The 16,087-nt window shown below is 32.6% G+C and overlaps 1 protein-coding gene and 1 long non-coding RNA gene across 2 annotated transcripts in view; both read left to right on the top strand.

The window, feature by feature from the left end:
• Nucleotides 1-16,087, top strand: part of kon (chondroitin sulfate proteoglycan 4-like protein) — a 366,417-nt gene that overhangs the window by 78,468 nt on the left and 271,862 nt on the right. The window lies entirely within an intron of this gene.
• Nucleotides 3,513-15,405, top strand: LOC139906025 (uncharacterized). Its single transcript, XR_011781219.1, has 2 exons — nucleotides 3,513-14,621; nucleotides 14,699-15,405. It is a non-coding gene; the product is annotated as an uncharacterized lncRNA (long non-coding RNA).

Genomic DNA, 16,087 nt, shown 5'->3' on the forward strand with positions numbered 1-16,087 from the left:
AATATTTTTGAGGTAATAAATGAGAAAACTATCGTACAAGTTTATGCAAAATATAATAAACTGGGCTGAAGGTATCAGTTGTGTCCGGTGCTAGGTCATTTCATTCCCAGTCAATTCATTCTCTGTATTTTTATTCGTAGTAATGTCATTCCCAAGAGATTCACCCCCTGTAAAATTCATTCCCAGTAAATTCTTTCAATCTAAAATTTATTCCCGGACATTTCATTCCCACTTTCAATAAGGATATATAATAGTTTCAATCCAGAGATACACTTAAAGTAGGTTACTGTAAGTGATACTGGATAAGGGTGCAAGGGTCCTGAACAAACTTGCTTATTATTTACGTAGATCTTAACTATGACAAGAGAAATAGGGATTGGTAAAATTGATGTGAGGGAGGATTGGTAATTATAGACGGTCGCAAGGAAGAGCAATGACGTCATTTATTTATACTTTCCTAGGTCTGAACAATATCCAGGGATTGGAATTCCTGTACTACTCACTATTTAATACTTATGATGACGTAAATTCTAATTCATAAACACCATTAATCCTTCATATCCGTGTCCCATCCATCAAAAGTCGTTAGTCTTTTCCAGTGCCAACTGATCGGGCCTCCCTACATACTTAAAAACTAAGAACTGGTAGTATACGTATATATGTAACTGGTTTAGACAGTATGACGTCATTAAATATTAAAGTGGGAATAAAATGCCTGGGGATGAATTTTACAGGCAATGAATTTACTGGAAATGGTCACAATTATGTCCCTGTCAGCAGCTGTAATGACCAAAAACATATTCTCCATACTCTAAGTGAGACATTACGACACCTCTCTCGAAAATAAGGAGATGCAGTATTGATTGATGGGATGAGTGAGAGGCTAGCTCACAGAGTAGGACTCCAAATGGTTTTAGTTTCTTCCTTGCCTTTGTTTTTGTGATAGTCACAATGGAAAGTCTTGACTCTCTTAAAAAAGTGTTGGTGAAAGCAACATAAATTGTAGTGCCCGTTTCAAGAGAGAGAATATTGACCTGAATCCACTATCTGGAATACAGCAAGGTCTAATTATGTGGGATGAAGGTTCAAGCTACCGTCCACTGATAGTTTCATTAGTTCATTTTCAAACTCATGGCGAGAAATCCCTATGCCTTTTGATGTAGTTTCATTTTTTTTTTCTTCCATGGTTATACCCAAGACAATACTTGTTTCTGTCCATATCTCAACCTCCTTCTATAGGCTTTGTTTTTGAAGAAGCTGTAATATTATCTACTTTAGAGCTTACCTGTTTACTTTGCAAAATAATAATAATTATAAAATATTGTAGCACTCCCTCTGCGGTACACTGATTGGGAATCTCAAACTAATAACAACTTATAACTATAAATTAGATCTATATTTATATTTTTCTTGACTCAAATGACGCAAAGTACTTATCTATAGACCAGAACTATGTATATTATATACATCAGGGATCAATACAACATGCAAAACGTCTTCGAAATTTCATTAAACTCACTATATTGTTTTTTCTTAGATCAAAAACATGTATATGATATTCACCAGGGAGCACTATATAAAGGACACCCTGTATACATGCTCAATGCTACATGCAAAACGCTTGTACATTGTCATTGCTATTTTTATATCAAAATTAATTATTTTTATAGAATATACATATAGATAAACTTTGCTTTATTAATATGGATGAAATCAACAAAATAAATAGGATGTTCTCCTTCAAATTGAATTTTGTTCGAGATTGTTTTTATCTAGATGCATCACCTTTACTTGAAGTACCATTGCACATAGTATGTAAAATATATTTATGTGATAAGGGATCTCCTTTCCTCTACTCAAAATCTGTGTATGAAAAAAAAAAAAAAAAAAAAAAAAAATCCCTTTTGGGCTATTATTATTTTTTTATATAACATAATTTATTTTTTCAATGCTAGGCCTTGCACTTCATCATTAATCAAAATGAAGACGAAAAAAAAAAAACGATAGAAAAATTGAAAAAAAAGATTAATGTAGGAAATTAGGAGCAATATATTTTTTTATATATATAAATACCCTAAGTTATTCTAACTGAAGGAATGGATTCATTCAATAATCATTAATCTACCCAAGTAAGAGAGAGAAAAAAATATTATATTTGAATAAAATATATAACACAAAATTCAATGATTGTATTTAGAAATTTTTAATTTTTTTTTTTTCAGCATGAATCAAAAAAATTAATTATCTCTCCGATAGTGAACTGGGATATTTTACACCCCGATATTTATACAAATTTTTCTTATTCTTTTTGTATCTACATTTTGTTGACAATACTTTTTAGTATGGGGTTGAAACCATAAGCCTGATTATATGCATTTTCTAAGTTATTTTATTCAACCTCGTTTAATATTTGTTCGCTATAATTCGAGGTTTAGTGAATTTTATTAATTGTTTTCCTTAAAAGTTTTTCCTTAGCTTTTCCTATGGATTTCTTGGATTATTTTTCCCATAAGAGGAATCAGCATCTCATTTTGCTTTTTCAAATAAACATAGATGTATTTTCCTTTCACCCGTTTTTATTAATTTTCATAAGTTGACGCTGCTTGGATTATTTAAAGCACGAGACTCAACGCATTATGAACTCAAAAAAAAAAAAAAATTGTTGCATAGAATTGGGAATTTTATTTTAACTTCTATCAATCAAAGACCTTAGTTTTGAATTAATGTCATTTCATAATCTTATCCAGATGCCCTTAAACAGGATTGCCAGATAGCCATTTTTTTTTTTGAAGCCGTTTGGCCTTGGCAAAATATATTACGTCTCAATTTGAAATAAATATTAATTTAATAGTTCTGCTTTATGAAGCAATTTTCATGAAATTTGATTTAATAGGTTCTATGGCCCATTAAAGTATTCCAAGTGCCTATGTAGGCATTATTTTAAAAGGTTTTGACATCCCAGGTATAGCCTTTGTAAAAAAATCGGTGTAAAAAAAAAGCATAAGGCTTTTTAATCTATTAATGTTCATGTCAAACCCAATATTCACACTAATTAAATCTATTCCAAAAAGGGTGTGCAAGCATAAAATTAAGATCATCTGGAGAACGAGAAAGTGAGAGGATTCAAGGAGGGATCAAAGTTCGGAGCATAGTCAATATATGTTTCTGTATTTATTCAAGAACTAAAAAAATAAAATGGGGTCATCGCTTTTACTTGATTTTTTGTTAAAGATGGTTTTTATGTTGACGCACCATAGATACAATGTATTTCTATTAATGCACAAAATACCTATGTTAACCTAACTATAGTTCTGAAAAATCGAGGAAAAATTTGTCAAAAGTTGAATTTGAAAAAAACAAACATTCCCAGTTTACGGGGTTTAGCACTAAAATAGTAACCAAATAACGCAAATTTAATAGGTAATGGAAATTTCATGTCCCCAAAAACCTAGTGGCCTCCATTTCTTTGAATAAATGATTAATATCAACCCTTTCCAGGCCCCTAAAGTTGATTGTTACAAAAAGAAAATGAGTCATGAATAGATTGTATTTAAAAAGTGTCAAATCAAGTTTGATAAATCAAATAAAGGTTATAAACTAAAGCTAAAGTTATTCGGTATTGTAACTCAGACCCGAAATTTTGAATAATAATAAGCCTATAATTTACTCAAATATGTCTATGAAATATTGGGCTGTAAATTTAAATAAAGTAAATAAATAAATTAAGAGTTTTTCTTTTTATTGATTTTTGATTAAGAGTGTTTTTATATTGGCGCACTACATTATCCGAGTACTCACTTCTTAAAATTAATTTCTTTTAACATAGTTAAAATTCTTAGATTTTTTATTTAACAATTTATTTATTGAATTGTGTAATCATTGAACTCATTGTAGTAATTAAATTTGTATAAGCGTACATATTTTAGTTTCGTCCATTCCAGTCTCTGTCCGGTCCAGTTCAGTCCTGCATAAGAAAGGTGATGAGGTTCTTGATGACATCAATCAATCGTATATCTTTTTTTTAAATCAATATAGGACCTGACAGTCTGAAGGACCCTCGGTCTTAATGACCAACCCCCTAGGTTGATGGGTGTCAACCCTAAGACTGGATTGGGCCGAATAAATGATAACTGATACAACACATTAAAAGGTGTAATTCGTACCATTCATATACATATTAAATTGGTTGACTGAATCCTATAAATACTATGGGAGCATCTACTCAAAATACTTTCTAGAAGAATAAGAAAATATTTTAAATATTTCAATTATAATTTATAATTAAAAATGCAGATTTTCGTCATTCACTAACTCCTTTTCTTTTCAATGAATATTGATTTTTTTTTATTCAGGGATTATTGAATTTAATTATAATACAAAAAAAAAACCATAATGTTTGTCCTTGCTGATACAGAGTTATAAAATAGTTACCAACAAATAATGTAAAGAAACCACGAGGGTGGGGGGGGGGTGAAGATACGAGAAAAACAACGACTTTGAGAGTCAAGTTGAATTATTTTAAAACTATTGAATAGTACATAAACATGTAAATGTAGAATACACACATAAAAAAAAATGGGAACAAATAAAGGTAGGAAAACTTTTTGACAAATCAATTTTGAAAGTGAAAAAGATTTTCCAATCAAAGACCAAATATGTAAATATATGAGTAAATACAAATATACATAATAGTGATAGGGTTTGGTCCGAAAATACTAGACCGCTCTGAGAGCGTTATGATTTGTGGTGGACTGAAGTAATTATGTTGTTAAAGAAGTTTGTTCTGGACTGATCTTATAAGACAATCGGGTTAGACCTACAGGGTTAGACAACAAAAATTGGAAAATTAATCAATTTTAATTTTCTTATTAACATAGGAAGGTTAAGTGATTATTTTTTGATATTCTCGTTCACCCATCCTTTGTACATTTACTAACTATATATTACCTTTGGTCATCTCGTCATCATGAGTGAGCAAGAAGCCAAAAGGCAGCGCATCTCCTAGATGGTGAAGTTGAGGCGGGAAGATATTAAAGTGCTCCTGGAGCCTGGTTTTCAAGGTGACCATGATGAAGAAGATCTCTCCAGGAAAGCAGAGAGTGTAGCGTACAATTTAAAGATGGATCCGGTGTTCCTATCCAGCTTGAAGAAGAAGATCAAGGAGGGCCCCACCAAATCGATGAATTACCTCACCAACAACTTGTCTGTGCCTTCTTGGACCATATTGAGGGTCGTGACGGAAGACTTGAGATTTTCATCATGCACGAGTACCCCACGCCATCTTCTGAGTGAGATAATGAAGGCCAAGAGGATCGAGAGTCCACATTTTGCTACCAATCTCCTATATATGTACAGTGTCGTACCTATAAATTCATCAGATAGTTAGTGAACTTAAAAGACTATCAAGGTATATTATTGATACAACAAATATACACGCATATGTAGTTAATATATTTATTCAGTATGACTACCCTTTCAAGCAATTACGGCCACAATACAACGCCGGATGCTTTGCAGGCCTTTTTCACCACTGCAGGTTGACCTTGGTTAATCCTTTCTGATTTCATGTTTCAGTCTGGTATCAGTATAATGGGGAACTTTACAGATTTCCCTCTCCAAATAATTTTTAATACCCAACAAGATTGTTTTTCTTGAAATATTACACTTATTTGCAAGATCAGACATCGGGATGTATGGATTAACAGTTTTAGTACTTGTGAGGCGAGGCAAGAACCTTGGAGTTCTCATTTTGTCAGATTGGCGGTTATGAGGTCTTTTAGATAAATGGTTAATGACGTCATTTGTTTTTCAAAATTGTGAACATCGAAAAAATGTCGCATGAATCATATCTATCCAACTTATAAATTAGGATAGAGGGGAAAATGAGTCCATAGATTCAGACCGAAAAAATAGGTATACGAATTGAAAACGATTAAATTTCCGTATATGGCCTGAGATAGGGATTTAGAACGAAATATTGGTTCAATTTTATCAAGAAAATAATCACTTTTAACCGACTCTCAACTCTATTACATACATATTATATATATTGCATATAAGTTAAAACTAATTCGGTCCAAACGGTCTTGAATAAATTAATTAAGACTAAATCGGTCCATAGATCAAAGTCCATATTGAGACCGAAAAAATCAGTCCACGATTTTAAAACGATTAAATTTTAGTCAACTGTATGTTATCGCTGACTGGACCGTAATATTGGTCCGACTCGGTTAAGAATCAATTACTTAAGACCAACCCGAAAAAAAATCAGCCTTGGACTTTTTTTTTCCTAGTCGAGTGTATACTTTTAAGCTCTGTTTGTTATATATGATTCAAGCAACCTCCATCTCTATTTGCTGTAACACAAACTTTTTTCTAAAACGTGCTCTTGAGCCTCTAACGAAGACATCATGAAGGCGATGCGCGCCATCATTTTGCTTCATTTGGAAAGGAGATTCAAAAAACCCTTACCCAGGTCCTGAAACACCTTAATGTGTCCAAATCATCAGTCCACTACACGATCAAGTTGTACAAGACGACGGGGAGTGTCAATAACAGGAGACCCAAAAGTGGTTGCCGGTATTAATTAAATCTGCCACAAAAAAAAAAAAAAAACCCTCAACGAAAAATATGGATTCTGAGGCTGGTTGTCTTAAGAAACCATGTGTAGCGTGGTGAGGAAGGAACTGAAGAAGAACCGGATCGTAAGCTTCTCATCAAGGGCGACAATGACCAAGAGGCTGACTTTGATGAAGGTACTTTTGAAATTTCTTTATTCTTGTACGCACGTTTCAATCATTTGGACTGACGAGAAGATCTTTACCGTGGAGATTGCTTAAAACAGCCACAACGACTGGCTGCTGGGGCGGAGTATCAAGGACAATCCTCCCGACCGAGTGAAGCATGTTTAGGGGCGAAAAACTGGCCTCACTGATGGTCTATGTGGGTGTCACCTACTGCAGTTATAAGACGCCATTGATCTTCATTCTTGGGAGTGTCAAGGTCAATCAACGTGTCTATCTGTACATGTTGCAGTCCCAAGTGGTTCCCTGCATCCAGGAACATCACTAAGAAAGGTCTTACTGGTTCCAGCAGAACGGAGCACATTTCCATACTGCAAAGTATGTTCAATTCACTAATTACATTATAGTTATTGCAAGTTCTTATGCAAATGCTCGTTGTTAAATATGAGTTGATCTAAACGCATGCGAGATTTCATTCATTTATTCATACCATTTTTTTTTCAACACTAAATACAAATATCTTTTCTTCTTTAATATGACACGCATACCTTGTTATTTCTTCGATCAAGTATCTACACAGTCATAAGATACATTCAAAAATGACTGTACGTAGTACATAAACACATCCTTACAAACATACGAACTTTGCTATCTGAATATAATGATGGATGATAAACTATTTGCGTGAAAAAGTTAAAAAAATACACCAAAACATTGGAGAGGAATTTACTAATTACATTATGTTATTGAAAGTGCCTATGTAAATTCTTCTTTTAAAATATTAAATCTCATTTTTCGGGGGGGATTATAATTTGTATAAAATCTCAGCTTGTAAATAAAAGAAAGAAGCAATTTAATTCTTTATGATGTATGACAATATTTACTCACTTTTTGTTTGGTAAAGGCCATTTGTGTCCCTTCAATAAAAAGAGTCATTATGAGGTTCATATATTTACAAAAGTGGGTCATAAAATCCCTTTACGAAATTGATATTTTATTGACGATTTATTTGCAAAACCAGTCGCTAAACTCTTTAGTCTATTAGTACATATTAGTGTTGTGTTTAATCTGAAAAACTAATACATATCGGAGACCGTTTTGATTTTTAGTGGACTCAAGTTATTGTGGACTATAATGAAGAAAATGCTAATCACTTCTCCGTTATCAATTAATTATCATTAGATATATGGTTTATTCCAGGGCTGCGGATTCGTTATAGAGAATGCCCGATTCCGATTTTGAATGTCATCAACTCGGACTCCAACAACACCAATATACTCTGTGGGATATATAAGTACTATTGAGTCATTTGAGTATAAAGACTATAAATATAAATTTAATTTATAGCTATAGGTAGTTATTAGTTCGATGTAGTAAATAATTGTGCCTGTTATGAAGAATACATATATTTGGAATATGATATGTTTAACAAGATGAAACAATAAATGAAACGGATCAAAATCTATCTATTGTTAATACATTCAAACTTTCTGAACATAATTTATGCACTTGTAACCGAGGATTGACTTCACAAACAACCTCTCACTGATATGTTACTCCTTTTAGAGACATTGACTATTCACAAGACTATATATTGAACTTGTATGGCTAGTGGCTATGCTCTACCCAACATAATTTAGATTCAAAAGATGTTGAGGAATTGTGATTGTATAGAATTTAAATCACGTTTGAAATTTGTCAAGTAAACTTATCAATCACTCAACCTTCAAGTTTCATAAATGAATAGTACTTAATACTTATAATCATTTAGAAAAAAACAATAACATTACGAACAGTCAATATAAGCCTTAGATTATGCACAAGTTCAATATATATAAATTATTTAAAAAAAAATTGAAGGCGGAGTCGGTACAAATATTCGATCTCTCACTCCCAGCCCTGGTTCATTTATATTAGAAAATGCTGATGGATTGACGACGAACATACTATCAGGCAATATCATAATGAGTATTAATGAATATAATTAAAAAGAAAATATTTTTTTGCAAAAGAACACTCAATGATTAAATATCATTTTTCGGCCAAATGTATCTAATGATCCTTCAGCGAAATTTCCGTTTGTGAAATTGTCCCTATGTGAAATTAAATTTGGCAAAAATATCCGCTCACAGTATAAAGTATGTCCTAGAAAACAGGAGATGTTTTTTTCTTGTTGGTAATCCGAAGAATCTAATTTATTTTTTAATGGTTATTATATAATTCTTGAGAAGGAAGCATTCAAGTATAGATTGGGGCGTCTACAGGGGGTGGGCTTGTGGGGCTATAGACTCCCCCCCCCAAAAAAAAAATGAAGGATATTTTTTTGTTAGTAGAAATCTTTTTGGTAAGGGTGAAAAAAATGTAAGGAAAATTAGGTGTTAAAATTCTATTTTTAGATTTTTTTCCCTTAAAAAGGTAATTCCGGGAAATTATGCAGCAGAGCAAAAAATTTAATATTTGAATTTTTTTAAAAAAAAAAATTTTTTTTTGTCAATAGCTGTGGATTTTTTAAAACTTTATATAGATGATATCCCCATCATATTACTGAGTAATGACCAGGGAGCTTGGAATGCACAGTGAAATTATCTGCATTTCAATTATTACAACTAACAAAATGAAGCTATGCTTTTATTATATACATTGTGCACTTTACAGCCTACACACAATGGTAATGATGATGGAAGAGGTTGCCAAGAAACCAACAATTGACGTTCCAATACATATTCTTATTTGATTGATTGAGAGCGACATAAACTTTCCTTAAGTGAATAAGTAAAAAAATCAAATCAAAAAAGAGAGGATGTAATTAGTGTATATGTGGCCCGTCAATACAAAAGAAAGCTCCAATAATTCGACTCTAAATTTAGTCTGGATTGTATTTATGGGTAGAGAGGCCACTTTTGATACCAACAATGAAAGAACCCCATTTTCTCCGTTACAAGACTCTTTGGAACTCTTATTTGACACTTTTGGCCTCCCTACATCCCTGATGCCAATCCCCGCACTCCACCTTTTGGGTGCATGTCGAAGGGAAGGCCTACAATGTCCATCATCCATACACTGAGGCCCTCAAAGCCACTGTCAGTCAGCATTTCGACGCCATGTCATAGGACTACATCCACAGAAGTTTCCAGGCCTTCTGTCGCCGCTTCTACTTGGAAGCAGTCATTGACACTAAGTGGCTACATTAATCATTAAGAAAGCTCTGACACACATCTATTTATAGTATTAGTTTTTCATAAAATTATATATTTAAGAAGCTTAAAATTAAAAGTGTTTAGAATTTAATGGACTTCTCGGTATATCACAAAATAAATAAAAATTAATCTTTCCGAAATGCTGCAAATTGTACTTGAACGAGCTAAAATAGATTATGACAATAACAGATTGAGAGATTAATGATTTTTGTATGAAAAAAATAACATTCCACCAATTTGATAGCTGAGCTTATAATTTCCTCTAAAAAGGCTGTAAAATATGGCCACATTAAAATATAATGTATGATTTTCTCCATACCTCGATTTTTATGCAAGATTGTAATATAAACTGTTATTATATCATCGTGTAAGAGCAGATTGTTCAGGAAACGTAGTCCCTTCGTATTTTGGAATACATTATTTTTTTGAGTTGTTCTGGTGAATGATGTCAATTGTTGTATGGACTAATATGTAGGTGTTCCAGACCAGAGGATAGGATGAGAAACACGGCAAAATGTAGATATTTCCCCTATAGCTTTATTAGATTGAATTTTTTCGATCATACAAAATGTGTAGAGAGCTGTGATTATATCAATAATATCAGGTTTATGAGTTATATCAATAAAAACTTTCCGATACATTGAAGGAATTATGGTCGACAACAAAGTTTCTTTTGTTTTTATATATCGGTTGGGCATATTTTATTCATCACTTTGTGTGCTTGTGTGTGGAAAAAGGTATACGATGCCTACATAATTAAATCCTTTAAATGATGATGTCCATCTATGTATATGCATTGAGGTATTATGAATATATTTATTTTATTCACAATCCCATTCATTATTCCATTTCTTTTGTCTTCTTCATTAGTGAGAACATGCATTCGAATATGCAGTGTATAACTATTGGGAAGGAAGGAACAAAAGCCTTTTTAATTGTTCTCTATTTTCTATATTAATAAAACAAAATATGTGTCTCCGTTTGTCTTTGGATGACTCATTTTGAAGCGCAAGGTTGTTGTGTAGTTATAAGTGTAAATCTTGGTTGGACCAATTAAGAGTATAATTGATGAATGACAAAGGTGTAATTCATCCTATGACATAGTTTATTTCCTTTTTTACATTGGTCGTTGGAAAATTCCGTGTAAAATTCTATAGATGGCACTACTGGCAAGTTAGTAACATCCCTTGTAAGAACACTGTCAGCCAGATCGGTCTATTTCTATTTGTTTGCCATTCGTTTGAATCGGAGTAGTTGTGGTATTTTCGAAAATGGAAGAAAAAGAATTGCGTGGGTTGATTAAACTTTATGAAAGGCAAAACCCCTCAAGGAACTAAAAAGATGCTTCATAAACATTATTGCAAATCTGCACCTTCGATTATAACAGAAATAAATAGACTGATCTGGCTGAAAGTTGGTGTGTGTTCTTCCAATAGATGCTACTAACTTAACATAACCTGGATACGCGCCAGTAGTTCCATCTTTGGACTTTGCACGGACTTTTCAAACGGCCCTTGTTTTTGATTATCCACCTCCCTCTCATCACAGCTGTTTGTAGCTGATATAATAAGACGTCATAACGAATGAGCTGCTCTTTTCTCAAAGAATATTCAATATTTGTCAAAGTTACCACATTAGTTTTAGATTTGTTTTTTGACAGAGGGAAAATGCTTGATATTTACAAGCCTAAATACACATTTGAGAAAAAAATATCACTGTATATATAGGACTTAGAAAAACCTGAGAAAATATTTGTTGATAAAAGTAAAACGCACGCACAGAATCATCAAAATAAAATACAAAACTTTGAAATAGTAAGAAGGGTAATAAAAGCCTTTTGGAAAAACTTATTCTATTTTCTACATACTTTGATTATGGTTTTTTTTTTTTTTGTTCATATATCATCATGATGTAAGCTTGATGATGAACTCTTTCTTTTCTTAATTCACTCACATATTATTATAATGTATATATATTTTATTTTTCTCTGCAAAAAATACAATTTGAAATTTTAATATGTTGTAAATGAATTGCTCCTAAATCCAAGGAAATATACTTAGGCACACTCTCATACTTTATTTGTGTAAGAGAGAAAGAAGAAGACAGAAGACGAGAAAAATGGTAATACTGAATTAAGAAAATTGGTAATTGTTGATTATGGTGTAGAAAATGTATACAGGGAAGAAAACCTTCAACAATTAAAATAGCATTAGTATAAAGAAATTTATATGGACGAGCTTAGTTTCAGTGTCGTTCAATTCAACGACATTTTCATATTGTAAGCAATACAAAAATGAATAACTTATATCTTAAGTCATCACTCACCAGAAGGTGTTTAAAATCAAATGGAAGGCTTTATCAGATTTCGTCTCTACTCTGCAAGCTCCTGTGAATGGATGAATTTAGAGAACTTATTGAGAACGGAACTTATTACATGCACTTGATCGATAGGTAATTGTGGAGTAGGGTGTTTAACAAAAAGAATGTACATTCTCCGATCATTTTCGTTGTCAAATGCTATGTTTCATGAGCCCTTATTAGCTTTGCTCAAAACTGTATGTATTTTGTTCTTTTTAGGAAAAGGCTTCAGAAATTTTTGGGTGCTTCTGTATCAGTGTTTTAGCATCATTGAATAAAGAAATATTCGGTATTCTTAAACGACAAAATAAACGATATATGGTCCCTATAGCCTTTAGCTACTTTTGATTTACAATATGAAAATGTTGCTGAAAATAAGCTCGCCCAAATAAATAATTGCTCTACCGAATGAATGTTGCTAAGATGAGACTCGCGAAAATTAATGTTGCTTAAATGAATGTATATTTATTTTATTGTCTTCTATATATTAAATGCAAAATGTTTGTGTGTGGTACAGAGTGGGTCCTGGTATCAGAGCCAAACCAATGGATGGAAATTCCTAAAAAAAATCATTAAAGTTCTTCAGGCTCGAGAGATGGTTTTGATTTTTCTAAAAACTAATTTATTGACAAACAAACGACTATTTCATATAAAACAAAAATTAAAGACTCTAAAATTTTAAGAATCATTCTCGCTACATGTTGGTATGAATGAATCTTTTCACACTTTTTTTAAAAGGAGATTATAAGATTTAGAGAAGAAGAAAAAAAAGGATAGAATAAGACAAAGGATTTTTAACAATAATATGAAAGATGAGCGAACGATAGTTCAACTTGAATATTTTTTATTCTCTAAATATTAAAATATTTAAAAAAAAAAAAAGGGGTTCCGTGAAACGCTGGGCAATCCTACTCTATCATATTTTAGAAAAAGGGTGCACATATACTTATTTACACAAACATGCAGCGAGAATCCTTCTTAAAATTTTACCGCCTTTATTTTTTGTTTCATATTAAGCCGAATAATTATTAATTATTTTAATTTCTTCATATCCCGAGCAACGCCAGGATAATCTAATCTTGTACATTTGAAGAACAATTTTCAGGAAAGATGGGAGAATATTCTTGTTTTAGAGGGAGATGTTAACACACACACGACTTATAAAATAATGAACAAAAAAGAAGAAAGAGCACACGCTCAACCGTTTTTCCTTTTCTTTTCACTACTCTCAGTTCTTTTCTTTACACACATCTCATCTTTATGCATGAGAGTTGTAAACAAAGGGGCATAGCAAAGCGCCATCTTGTAGGAAAATAATACCACTACTCCCTGTATGATAATACTATTTAATATATAAACTATAGGTGAATATTTCTCACATAAAGTACATTTTTATATAAGAACTTTTATTTTCTATAAAAAGGTCAAGAAAAAAATCAACACCTTCTCAATCCCAAAAAAATTGCAAATACCTTGGTATCGCGAAATCAAACATGAAATCAGGAATGCTATTGTCTATTGTGTATCCCAATATATTAAGTAGGGTGTCTAGGGGGCTGTAACTCCCCACCCCTTATATTTGTTTAAATCCTCACCACTATATCAAATTTATATTTTAAAATTAATAATTTTGCGAAAATGATCGATAAAAAAGTTCCTGCTTCCCTTTTCTTGAAAAAAAAAGAAGTCATTCCGTCAAATTCAGCCTCCTAAAAAAAAAAACAATTAAGCCATATTTGTATTTCTCTTCTCAAAAAGTTCAAAAAGAGATTTATGGATAAATTATTATGCATTTATATAATAATTTATTTATATAAATATGTACAATGTTCATTCAATTATATGGGCTGGGATTAGTCTTTTTATTTATTATGTTTTCTGAAGGAAACAATTTGATTAAACTCTCATAAATTATTAGATGTAGGGAACTCACATTTGTTGTTTTTCTGTTATTGTGTAGCTATTGATTTGCTTGTGAGAGGGCAGGCAAGCAACGAATAATATAGGCTTTCGCATCTATGTAGTGGGTATGTCGTGTTCAAAGATAGAGAAATTATTGTAATTATTGAAATCTTTGTATGATTAAATAAAAAAGAAAAGTATATGTTGGCGACTATGATAGGTAACATATCTACTAAAAAATATTACTATAAAAAGTAAAGGGATCCTTGTAAGGATTTAGAGCATTTTGACAGCCTTATTCATTGTACATATTAGATTGGGGGGCAAGTAATTTTGCATTTATTTGTTTACATCCTTTTTTAACTAAGTATATCTTGTTCATTATTGGTCCCATCGAATCATCGGATAAGGGTTTATAAAGGTGTGAGTATATACAATAAAAAGTTTTTATTGCGATAGGCTGGTTCACTTGTGAATTATTCTGCTTCGATTATTGAGGTCTCAAAAGAAGAAATACTACATATTTTACATCTTTACTATTTGAAAGGAAAGAACGCGTCATTTCTGAAGCGGATGGTGACAGCCAATGAAAAATGGACAACTTACGTCAATATCAAGAGACAGAGATTTTGGTCAAAAGGCAACGAAGTGGACAAGACCGTGCACAAACCAGGATGGACTACAATAAGGAGTTGCTGTGTGTTTGGTCGGATAAGCAGGGAATAATCTACTATGAGCTCTTCCCCTATGACCAAACGCTCAATTCTGCCCTCTACTTTGGACAACCAGGCTGTTTGAAGCTGGCGATCAAACAGAAGCAGCCACCAATGGTGAATAGGAGAGGAATCGTGTTTCATCAAGCCAGGCAGCACACATCTATGATGACGCGCCAGAAGTACTGGGAGCTTAGATGGGAAGTTCTGATGCATCCACCCTACAGTCCAGACCTGGAAACTAGCGACTACCACTTTTTCCTGCGTATGGTCAACACGTATGGAAGTACAAATTTGACCTCAATAAAAGCCTGTGAAAATTGGTAGTCCCAGTTTTTTGCCAATTGGGACAAGGGGTTTTTACGAAAAGGGCATTATGAAGTTGAATTCTCGTTGGCAACAAGCCATCAAACAGGATGGGACGTACTTGGCTTGGATCGAATGATTGTAACACTTCTTATGTAGCATTGAAATAAAGCAAAAAATACGAAATGACTTTTCCCCAGTCTATGACAACATAATCCTTTTAACCTATATTTTTCTATAAGGTCAAAGGAGGGAGGAAGGGGGGTGAGAATGGGTGAGAAGAGGGAGTCTTATCAAGGAATCATAGAACATATCAATATTATTTTGAGGGAGTTTCTTTCATTTTCGAAATATGAGATGCTTAATTAGTAATTAGTTTGTTGTTTGTGTGTTTTAAAAGTTGATTGAACTATGTACATCTACTCATAAAGAATAATAGACATATTACTAGTTTGTGTGTGTGTGTCCGTACCCCCCTATTACCCCGCAGAATCCATTAACCCACCTCCCCTTTCCCACACACTCACTGTCTGGAAGACAATAACAATGACCACTTTGGTAATTATGTACATAGTCATCCATAAATGACGTCATTTGTAGAAATTTGCTCCTCTCTATAAAGCTATAAAACAAAATGGTGAAATGTGCCGGTTATTTTGAGGATATTTCATTGACTATGTTAAAACTATTCCCCACTATTATGATACTATATATCAGGAGTCCCTAACGAATGCGTTGCGAAGAACGTTTGAGTTTTCATTTGTTTATTTGTTATCTTTCAAAAGGTATGTGAATTTCCTGCATTGACTGTAACTAAAACAAAAAAAGTTTTTTTAACATAAAGACTTTATTCGTTTAGAGAAGTTAC

Source organism: Lepeophtheirus salmonis, chromosome 7 (genome assembly GCF_016086655.4).
Source record: "Lepeophtheirus salmonis chromosome 7, UVic_Lsal_1.4, whole genome shotgun sequence".
NCBI lineage: Eukaryota > Metazoa > Arthropoda > Copepoda > Siphonostomatoida > Caligidae > Lepeophtheirus > Lepeophtheirus salmonis.